General features: G+C 42.3%; 1 non-coding gene across 1 annotated transcript; it reads right to left on the bottom strand.

The window, feature by feature from the left end:
* Positions 1 to 2,954: 2,954 nt before the first annotated feature.
* On the bottom strand, positions 2,955 to 3,062 carry LOC148568682 (small nucleolar RNA R71). The gene has a single exon (XR_015882507.1). It is a non-coding gene; the product is annotated as a small nucleolar RNA R71 (small nucleolar RNA).
* Between the last annotated feature and the right edge of the window lie 7,530 nt (positions 3,063 to 10,592).

Raw genomic sequence — 10,592 nt, 5'->3', positions numbered from 1 at the left:
TTCAATTTAAATCAAACTATCATATGCTAAAAGGATAAACTGTACTAATTAATCCACATATTCTATAACTACTAAGTTAGAATTGCAACTAAACTAAATGGCTAAAACATGAACTAAAGTGCAAAATGTAGAAAAATAGAGTAAAAATACATGAAAAGAACAATGTATAAGTATTGAAAGATAAAAATAAAAATAAAGATAAAAATACAGAAAAATAAGCAAAATAAAATGAAAGAGTCTGTAGTAGTTCACCAAAAAATGCGCCAGAGATGGCGACCTCCCCACACTTAAAGTAAAGCATCATCCTCGATGCTCTCAAGCCGGGTGTGAAGGAGTGTCGTCACTGGAAGGATGGGCTGCTGGAGTCGCGGTGGTGGTCGGAGGATCTGCAGACTGGATGAGGGTAGGAGGATCTGTCTGCTGTAGAGGAGGCTCTGACTGGATAGGAATCTTTGTATCGGCGACCTAAAGTTGTTGTGGCTCCTCCTGTTATGGCGCAGCCTGCTGTGGTCCTGCCTGCTCTGCCTGGGTCTGTGTCTCCTCCTCATGAGCGCTCGCCTCTGCCTCAGATGTGTCAGAAGGGGTGTCAGGCTCGGAGGGGATGTCGCCGCCGGACCGGATCATCAACTTGAGGTGCTCATAGCGTCGCTTGTTGCGACGCTCCATACGGTCCAATCGGGCGAAGAGGCGATGCACCAAATGGTAAATAGGCTCAGGAGCAGGTGGGGGGTGCAGTGGGTGGGGCAGGTGCAGCAGTGGAAGAAGAGGGGCCAGCTGAAGGTGTGGCTGTCTCATTAGAAGCAGTAAGGAATGAAGGTCTGTGGCCTAAAGCCAGAAAGTTTCTGCTGTGAGGAATGATCTTCTTGCAGTCCACAACAGGTGGCTTCTCATCAGCATCCTCCTAAGGCACGTTGATAAACCACTATTTTATAGTTTATATTATGTTTAATTGTGTGGTTTTGTCATGATCCTTACCCACTTATTCATCAATTTAGCATGCATTTAGATTTCCTTCCTAAATTCAGTACATGTTTGAAAATTGCTTCCTAGAGACTTTAATTATTTAATTTTAATTCTCCTTTATTCCATTTGATGCCATGATCTGTGTGTCAAGTATTTCAGGCTTTATAGGGCATGAATGAGATGGAGATTGGAGAAGAAGCTAGCAAAAATGGAAGGAACACAAGAATTTGAGGAGATAACCAGCGAGAAGTGACGCGTTCGCATGGCTCACGCGACCGCGCGAATGAGCACAAATCACAGTGACGCGGCCACATGGCTTGCGCGGCCGCACGGATTGGAAAGCGCAAGCGACGCGGTAGCGTGGACGATGCGAACGCGTGGAGAGGAAAAAGCGCAAGCGACGCGTCCGCATGGACGACGCGATCTAGTGAATATGCAGAAACAACAGAGACATTCATTCAGTAGTTTTTAGATCTAGTTTTTCACTCTCTTAGGTTTTTCTCTCTAGGTTTTTAGGATTCTAATTTTGAATTGATCTGAGCATTGGAACATTGAGAAGAGTTATTTCCCTCATCAAGACTTCGTCATTCTAGTTCGTTTTCTTAACTTGGTTTCATTCTTCCATGTTCTTTGCTTTGTTCAATTTTGTATTTGAATGCTTTTATGATTAATTAATGCAAGGATTATTTCTTTTTAATTCAATTTCAATTCCAATAATCATGTCTTCTTTTAATTCCCTTTCATGTGCTATGGATTCTTTATTTACAATGCGTGAGTAGTTTCCTTACTTGATGGGGAGTTGATTAAAAAGAACTCTTGAGTTGGAAGGATTGAAGGAAAAAATTTGTAGTTGGGTTAAATGTTGGATTGCTATCCTGTCACCAATGCCAATCCCTTTGAACTAAGTGGGTTGCAACTTGTGAACAGATCTGGCATTCCAACTTGTTTGACTTTCCCTTACCTAGTAAAGGGTAACCAAACAGAGTAACCGTTAATTATAAATCAATCTTAAAAATCACTCCATCAATGATAGAGATTCTAACTAATCAATTACCATTCAAGGATTTTATTTATATTATTTAAAATTCCTCAATTTAAATTCCAATTTACTTAGCTCAACTTCTTGGAACATCTGATTAATAAAACAGCACACTTTTCTGCAACTCGTTGGGAGATGACCTGGGACTTAAAACTCCCAGTAATTTTAATTTAAACTCTCTGTGACATATTTCTAAATTGATAGGCAGATTTTTGGTGAGTTAAGAACTATACTTGCAACGTAACCATTTTAATAAATTTTTAATTCACCAGCTTCTGCTTCCCATCAATTTTTGGCGCCGTTGCCGGGGAGTTGCAATAGAGTGCTAATTTTATTAATTAGAATTTATTTATTTGCATTTTATTTAATTTTGCTACTATGAGCTGCATGTTTCTTCCGTCAAATGATACGTTCACTTCCTGATCCGCGCTTGCTAATATTCGATCCTAAAATTGAAAGAACAATTTCACGAATAAGGCGAGAACAGCGTAGGTTAGCCCGCTCTGAGGGCAGATCTGAAAGTGAATCTGAGGAAGAAACCAGCCCCCATTCTACTGATTCGGTTGTTTTACGTGCAGAAAACATGGCAGCTAGAAGAGTTACCATTCAGGAGGAAGGAGCTCCTGATTTTACAATGCAACCGTTTCAAGCACATCATCCAGCAGTAGCTACAGATTTTGAAATAAAGACCGCACTGTTAAATTTGATGCCCAAGTTTCATGGCCTACCTGCTCAAGAGCCTATCAAGCACTTGAGAGATTTCCAGGCAGCCTGTTCTACTGTCAGGCGTGATGGCACTGATGAAACTTATATTCTGCTGAAAGCTTTTCCGTTCTCTCTTGAGGGAAAAGCAAGAGAGTGGTACTATACTCAACCTATAGCAAATGTATCCAACTGGGATACACTCAGAAAGGAGTTTCTAGAGAAATTCTTTCCATCTGAAGTTACTGATAAACTGAGGAAGGATATCTCTACAATTGTTCAGGATGACAATGAGACTCTCTTTGAATACTGGGAGCGCTTTAATAATCTTCTGGAAGCATGCCCCCACCACATGATTGACAAGATCGTGCTACTCAGCTATATCACACAAGGTATGAGGCCCCAAGATAAGACCACATTGGAAAGTGCCAGCAATGGGTCTATGAAAAAGTACAAGACCACTGATGAAGCTTGGCAATTGATCAGTGATTTAGCTGAATCTACTCGGAACCACAGACAGAAGCAAGGCCGTTCAAAAGCCGTTGCAGAAGTATCTTCTGGCAGAGAGACTGCTGCTCTAACTCAAAGCATCTGTGAGATGACCAACCTGCTGAAGCAAATGCAGTTGAATCAACAAGCTCAGCAAACTCAACCGCAGCAAAACCAACAACTAGTTCCACAAAGAATTTGCGGAATTTGTGCTGATTACAGCCATTACACTGATAAATGCCCGCAGCTCCAACAAGAAGACAACATGGTGGCATCCACTCACAACTTCTATGACCGCCCTAACCAAGGGTATAATCAAAGTGGAAATAATAACCATGGATGGCAGGACAATTCAAACCAGAATTGGAGGGACAACAATAACAGGGGAAGCAGAGATAATCATGGAAATCAGAGGTGGAATAATAACAACAACAGGCAGCAAAATCAACCTTACCGAGCACCTCACCTGAGGCAAAACCAAGGACCACCGAACAATCAGCAGCAAACCTCTCAATTTACTCATTCTTCTGTATCTTCTAATGAAGATTTATTACAAGCTTTTGAGAAAAGACAACTGGCCATGGAAAGTACCATCGTGAACAGTATTAACGCCAGTCTGAATGGTCTCACCTCTACTCTGCAAGCTTTTATGACACAGCTTGGTTCAGCACAAAATTCCAGCAACCAACCTTCAAGCACCACTGGAATCCCCTCTCAACCATTACCCAATCCAAAGGGAGGCATTAATGCCATCACCCTGAGGTCCGGAACCACACTGCAGGAGAGGAATCAGGAGGAACCAAGCTCACCAGAATACGCCTCAGCTGAAGAGGTGGTAGAAATCGAAGATGTTGAAGAGGAAGAGGATATACAGGACATAGCTGAAGAAGAGATAGCTCAACCACAGGAAGAAGCACAAAAAGGCGTAGGCACCACAGAAAACACTACTCCCATTCCATTTCCACAACTTGCAAGGAAGCCCAGGAAGCAGCTGGAACCTGATCCTAAAATGGTAGAAATATTCAAAAAGGTTGAGGTAACTGTTCCCCTTTTTTATGTTATTCAGCAGGTACCTAAATATGCAAAGTTTCTAAAAGACTTATGTATCCATAAAGACAAAATTAATGAATTAGAAACTATTCCTTTAGGTAGTTCTATATCTGCTTTAATGGGAGGATTACCTGAAAAATGTAGTGATCCAGGTCCTTGCATAGTTAGTTGTACTATTGGTGATGTAGTAATTTATGATTGCATGTGTGATTTAGGAGCATGTGTCAGTATAATGCCTTTGTCTATATATGATGTTTTAAGGCTCCCTCCCTTAAAAAGGTCGGCAGCTCGTTTTGTGTTAGCAGATAAAAGCATTATTACAGTGGCTGGAGTTGCTGAAGATGTTTTGGTGAACATTAAAGGGCTCACATTTCCCACTGATTTTTATATCTTGGAGATGCCCCATAATGATTCAGATAAGCCATCATCAATTCTACTTGGAAGACCATTCCTGAAGACATCAAAATTCAAATTGGATGCTTTTTCAGGAACATACTCCTTTGAAATAGATGGCCGCATAGTAATCTTCAATCTGAATGGAGTCATTGACAACCCCCCAGAAGATCGTTCTATCTTCCAGTGTGATGTCATAGATGAAAGTGTGGCTGAAGTTCAAAAGGAAGAGTTTGAAGAGAGGCACGCTGGACAAGGTCCAAGTGTGGGGACCCTCTTAACTGACAGTGAGGGCACTTCGCCACTTTCACAAGCCCCAGATAATCCAGAGCCTGCCCATGATCAAAAGTTAGAATTGAAACCTCTCCCTCCACATCTCAAATATGCTTATTTTGAGGATGAGCAGAAGCTTCCGGTTATTATTGCAAGGGAACTGACTTCTCAACAAGAAGAGCAGTTACTTGATGTATTGAGGAAGCATAAGAAGGCAATTGGGTGGAGTTTGGCAGACATAGTGGGAATTAACCCTCAAGTATGCGAGCACAGAATATTTTTAGAAGAGGGAGCAAGACCTGTCCGTCAACCACAAAGAAGATTGAATCCTACCATCTTGGAAGTTGTCAAAAAGGAAGTGACCAGACTATTGGAAGCAGGTATCATATATCCCATTTCAGACAGTGAATGGGTAAGCGCAGTACAAGTAGTGCCCAAGAAGTTCGGAGTCACTACCGTGAAGAATGAGCATGGAGAGCTCATAGCAACTAGAGTTCAGAATGCTTGGAGAGTCTGCATTGATTACAGGCGTCTCAACCAAGCTACCCATAAGGATCACTACCCACTTCCATTCATTGATCAAATGCTGGATCGCCTGTCAGGTAAATCACATTATTGCTTTTTAGACGGTTACACAGGTTATTTCCAGATTCATATAGCTCCTGAGGATCAGGAAAAGACTACTTTTACATGTCCTTTTGGGACTTATGCTTATAAGAGAATGCCCTTTGGCTTGTGCAATGCACCAGCCACCTTCCAAAGGTGCATGATGAGTCTTTTCTCTGATCTTATTGAGGGCTGTATGGAAGTTTTTATGGACGATTTTAGCGTTTATGATAATTCTTTTAACCTTTGCTTAGATAGATTATCTAGAGTATTAGATAGATGTGTTAATACAAACCTTGTATTGAATTTCAAAAAATGCCACTTTATGGTAAAGTAAGGGATTGTATTAGGACATGTGGTATCTAATAATGGCATTTCTCTAGACCCAGCAAAGGTGAATGTTATTTCTAGTTTACCTTACCCCTCTTCTGTGAGGGAAGTCCGTTCGTTCCTTGGCCATGTAGGTTTCTACAGGAGATTTATTAAGGACTTTAGTAAGGTAGCACTTCCCTTATCCAGATTACTGCAAAAGGATATTGAGTTCGAGTTCAGTGAGGATTGCAAACAAGCATTTGATAAGCTGAGGACCGCTCTAACTCAAGCTCCAACTGTGAGAGGACCAGACTGGAGCCAGCCATTTGAAATCATGTGCGATGCTTCCAACCATGCAGTAGGAGCAGCGCTGGCTCAGCGTGAAGGTAAGGATCCTTTTGTTATTGCCTATGCGTCTAAGATTTTAGACACTGCCCAGTCCAATTATACTACTACTGAGAAAGAGCTACTTGCTATTGTTTTTGCTCTGGATAAATTCCGGGCTTATTTACTTGGTACTAGAGTAGTAGTGTATTCACACCATGCAGCTCTAAAGTATCTATTAGCTAAAAAGGAATCCAAACCAAGACTTATACGTTGGATACTGCTGTTACAAGAATTTGATTTAGAAATAAAGGATAGGAGTGGTAATCAAAATTTAGTAGCAGACCACTTGAGTCGCCTTGAACATATTAAGGATGATTCTACTCCTATAGATGATAATTTTCCTTTTGACAACCTGCAAGCAGTATCTGAGGTAGTCCCTTGGTATGCACCTGTTGCTAATTATTTAGTTAGCCGCACATTTCCCCTACATTTTTCTAAACATCAAAGAGACAAGCTGAAAAGTGAGTCTAAATATTATATATGGGATGACCCATATTTATGGAGATGTGGCGCTGACCAGATAATTAGACGTTGTGTGCCTCAATTAGAATTCCAGTCCATTTTAGAGGCCTGTCAATCATCTGAGAGTGGAAGACACTTTAGCCCTCAAAGAACAGCTAGAAAGATCTTAGACTGCGGATTCTGGTGGCCTACTCTTTTTAGAGATGCTGCTGAGTTTTGTAAATCTTGTCACCCATGCCAGAAATTTGGTAACATATCCAAGAGGGATGAGATGCCTCAACAATATATGCTTTTCTGTGAAATTTTTGATGTTTGGGGCATTGACTTCATGGGTCCATTTCCAAATTCTAGTGGATATTTTTATATATTGTTAGCTGTGGATTATGTTTCCAAATGGGTGGAAGCAATTCCTACCCGCACTGATGATGCTAACACTGTTGTTTCCTTTGTGAGAAACCATATTATATGCCGCTTTGGATCACCACGAGCGATCGTGAGCGATCAAGGCACCCATTTTTGTAACAGGAGACTAACAGGATTGATGAAGAAGCATGGGATAATCCATAAAGTTGCAACAGCTTACCATCCCCAAACTAATGGGCAAGCCGAGGTGTCAAACAGAGAAATTAAGCGTATCTTGCAAAAGATAGTAAAGCCTCATAGAAAAGACTGGAGCACCAGACTACAAGATGCACTGTGGGCATACAGAACAGCATACAAGACACCCATTGGGACGAGTCCCTTCCGCTTGGTTTATGGAAAAGCTTGTCATCTCCCAGTTTTGAAATAGAACACAGAGCCTTCTGGGCAGTTAAGGAGTGCAACATGGGAATTGAGAATGCTGGAGCTGAAAGAAAGTTGCAACTGCAGGAACTGGAGAACCTTCGCCTGGAAGCTTATGAGAACTCCAGAATATACAAGGAAAAGATGAAAGCTGTGCATGATCAAAACATCAAGAAGAGAGAGTTCCAACCTGGAGATTTTGTTCTCCTTTACAAATCTCGACTGAGGCTCATGCCCGGTAAGTTGAGATCAAAATGGGAAGGTCCATACAGAATAGAGAAGGCTGAACCGTACGGAGTTTATCACCTAAGCCATCCTTTAAGCTCTGAACTTATTAAGGTTAATGGACAACGCCTGAAACTATACCATGGTGAGAAGGTGCAGAAAAATAAGGAGCTTGAGATCTTCCGCTTGGAAGACCCCCACATCGCAGTAGATTGAGCTATTGGAGCGTCCAACTTACGGACGTAAAAGCAAAGTGCTTGGTGGGAGACAACCCACCGCGGTATGATCGTTCTTTTCTTCACTTTTAGTTTTTCTTCTTTAATAACTCTTCTCTTTATTAGTGCTTTCGTGCTCTTTCAATTACATGTCTTTATCTTTCCTTAAAAAATTTTTTTTTTCGCCGCACGACGCGATCTCACCAGCGACGCGTCCGCGTGGTAGGGGGAGTAAAGAAAAATAAAAATGAACAGAAAGTTACGCAGGAGTAGCGCTGGAGTCGTGCCAATGGCACAAATTACCCCACGTGACCGCGTCGCTGACGCGACCGCGTCGCATGGAAATCATGGCCTCCCACGCGACCGCGTGCCCCACACGGCCGCGTGCCCTGAGTTTTCGACGTAAAAGGGTGCACAGTCGCATTCTGTGCGAGAGTGATGCTGGATTGGTGCTGGAAGCACAATCCTTGTCACGCGACCGCGTCGCTGACGCGGCCGCGTCACCCATTTATAACGCACACTCATGCGATCGCGTGACCCACGCGATCACGTCACCCAATTTTGGCAATTAAAATGAATCGAACAGAGAGTTGTGCTGGAGCGAGGCTGCACTCGCGCCAGCAGCGCAACATAGGTCACGCGACCGCGTGACCGACGCGATCGCGTCACCTTACCTGGAGCGCAACCACGCGAACGCGTGCCTTCCGCGGCCGCGTCGCATGCGCCGCACAGCTCAACCTCAGTTGCCAAATTATCTTATCTTTCTTTCCTCCAAATCCTAATTTTTCTTTTCCCTCCTTCTTTCTTCTTTCCCCCTTCCCCTTTCTATCTCACCTTTCATTCTCTATCTTTCTCACCCCCATTAACAAGGTTTTTCTTTTCTTCTTTCTCACTTTTCTACTATTCTTCTTATTTTCATATGTTATCTTCTTATCTTTTCTTCATTGTTCTTATTTTCTTTTCTTTTCTTTTCCTTTTTACTTGGTGTTATCTATTTATGTGAGTCATTATTTATCTTTATATGCTTATGGTTTGTTATAAATTTGTTTGACAATCATATATATTACTTTTTAAGGGATTGCTTGCATGTTCAAATTCATACTTTCAAGAGCTTATTCTACATGCATGCTATGTGTTTGTGAAAAAGCCCATATGGCATTATGCACTTCTTCACATTATTTTACTCTAATATGCAATGCTTGCTTTTCACAAATTCCCTTTCATATTTTATTAATTAAATTTAATTGTCAATACAAACGTGATGGCTAGTTTGTTACAAATGGTAATCTAAATTGGACATTGAATGTTTGATATATGCTATTCATGCCTTTGCCTGCATGCCAATAAACCTCTTACATTCCATTGTCCTACATGCACTTGCTATATTTCCATTGATGAGCTTTTCACATGTAATCCGGACCATGTGTTAATGCCATTTATCTTTATTGTGCATTGACTATCACTTACAATACCCTCTTCCTTGCTCTATCTCTTTGAATTTAATTTCCTTTCTCTTCCCTTCTTTCAGGATGGCCACCAAGAAAGGAAAAGAGAAAGTTACTTCCAAACCACCAGCAAGAAGAGGAACTAAAAGAGCATTAGTGGCAGAGCCTTCTTCAACCACAGTCAAGCCCTCAACAAAAAGAGTTAAGAGGATAATAAAGGTTGACGACAAGGAGAAAGCCTTTCCAGCAAAGGACACTGCGCGATTTTCCAATCGCTACTGTGAGCAGATGTTCCCTATCCTAGCAGAAAGGAACTATAACAATGAATACCTTCTTATCCTCCCATCCAATATTGCCTCCTTTGTTGAGCCGCAAATTGAACGAAGACAATGGGGTTTCTTACGGAGACAGCCGAGGCAGGTCAATCTTTCTTGGGTAGTTGAGTTCTACTCCAACTTCTACATACCGACCCTGCAGTCTATTTATGTCCGGCAGAAGCAAGTGCCCATTACAGAAGAGGCCATCCAGCAAGCTCTGAGTCTTCCCCCTATTCCAGCAGGAATGGACGCTTTTCAAGAAGCCACCCTTCAGCGCCAGAGATACCAATTTGACTGGGACTCCGTTCTCGGATTCATCGCATTACCTGGCAGCCGTTGGATCTACGGATACCACCGTACCCACCCTAAGGGAATCTTGGCTTCCACACTTACCTTGGAGGCTCGCGTATGGGCACAGATCATGTCCCATTACGTCTTTCCGAGCACTCATGAGTCCTCCTTCACTGCAGACATGGCTGTTCTACTATGGTGCATCCTTACAGACCAACCTCTGAATCTCTCAAGACACATCCGGAATGCTATGGAGCATGTACAAATCACGGGCAACCTACCTTTTCCCGCCCTGGTCTCAGATCTTGTCTCAGCAGCCGAAGTCTCCTACAGAGCTAGGGACACCAAAGCCATGCTTCCACGGGATGATCAATATGTCCCTAACGGGAAATACCTCAGACTTTCAGCAGCCACTACAAGCCAGCCTACTGAGCCAGTTGAAGATATTCCTTCTTCAACACTACAAGCATCTACAACTGAGAAATTGCTCCAGCAGATACTTGAAAAATTGGATCGGCATGAACTGAAAGCTAAGATGAGAGAGCGCCGTAACAAGCGCCGATTCACATACCTCAAGGAGCTGATCATGGGCAAATTCAAGGACTCAGACACTCTGGACTCCACTTCTTTTACCAGCACC

This window comes from Arachis ipaensis, chromosome B4, assembly GCF_059453495.1.
Source record: "Arachis ipaensis isolate K30076 ecotype BB chromosome B4, ASM5945349v1, whole genome shotgun sequence".
Lineage (NCBI taxonomy): Eukaryota > Viridiplantae > Streptophyta > Magnoliopsida > Fabales > Fabaceae > Arachis > Arachis ipaensis.
This window is presented reverse-complemented; position numbering and strand designations above follow the sequence as displayed.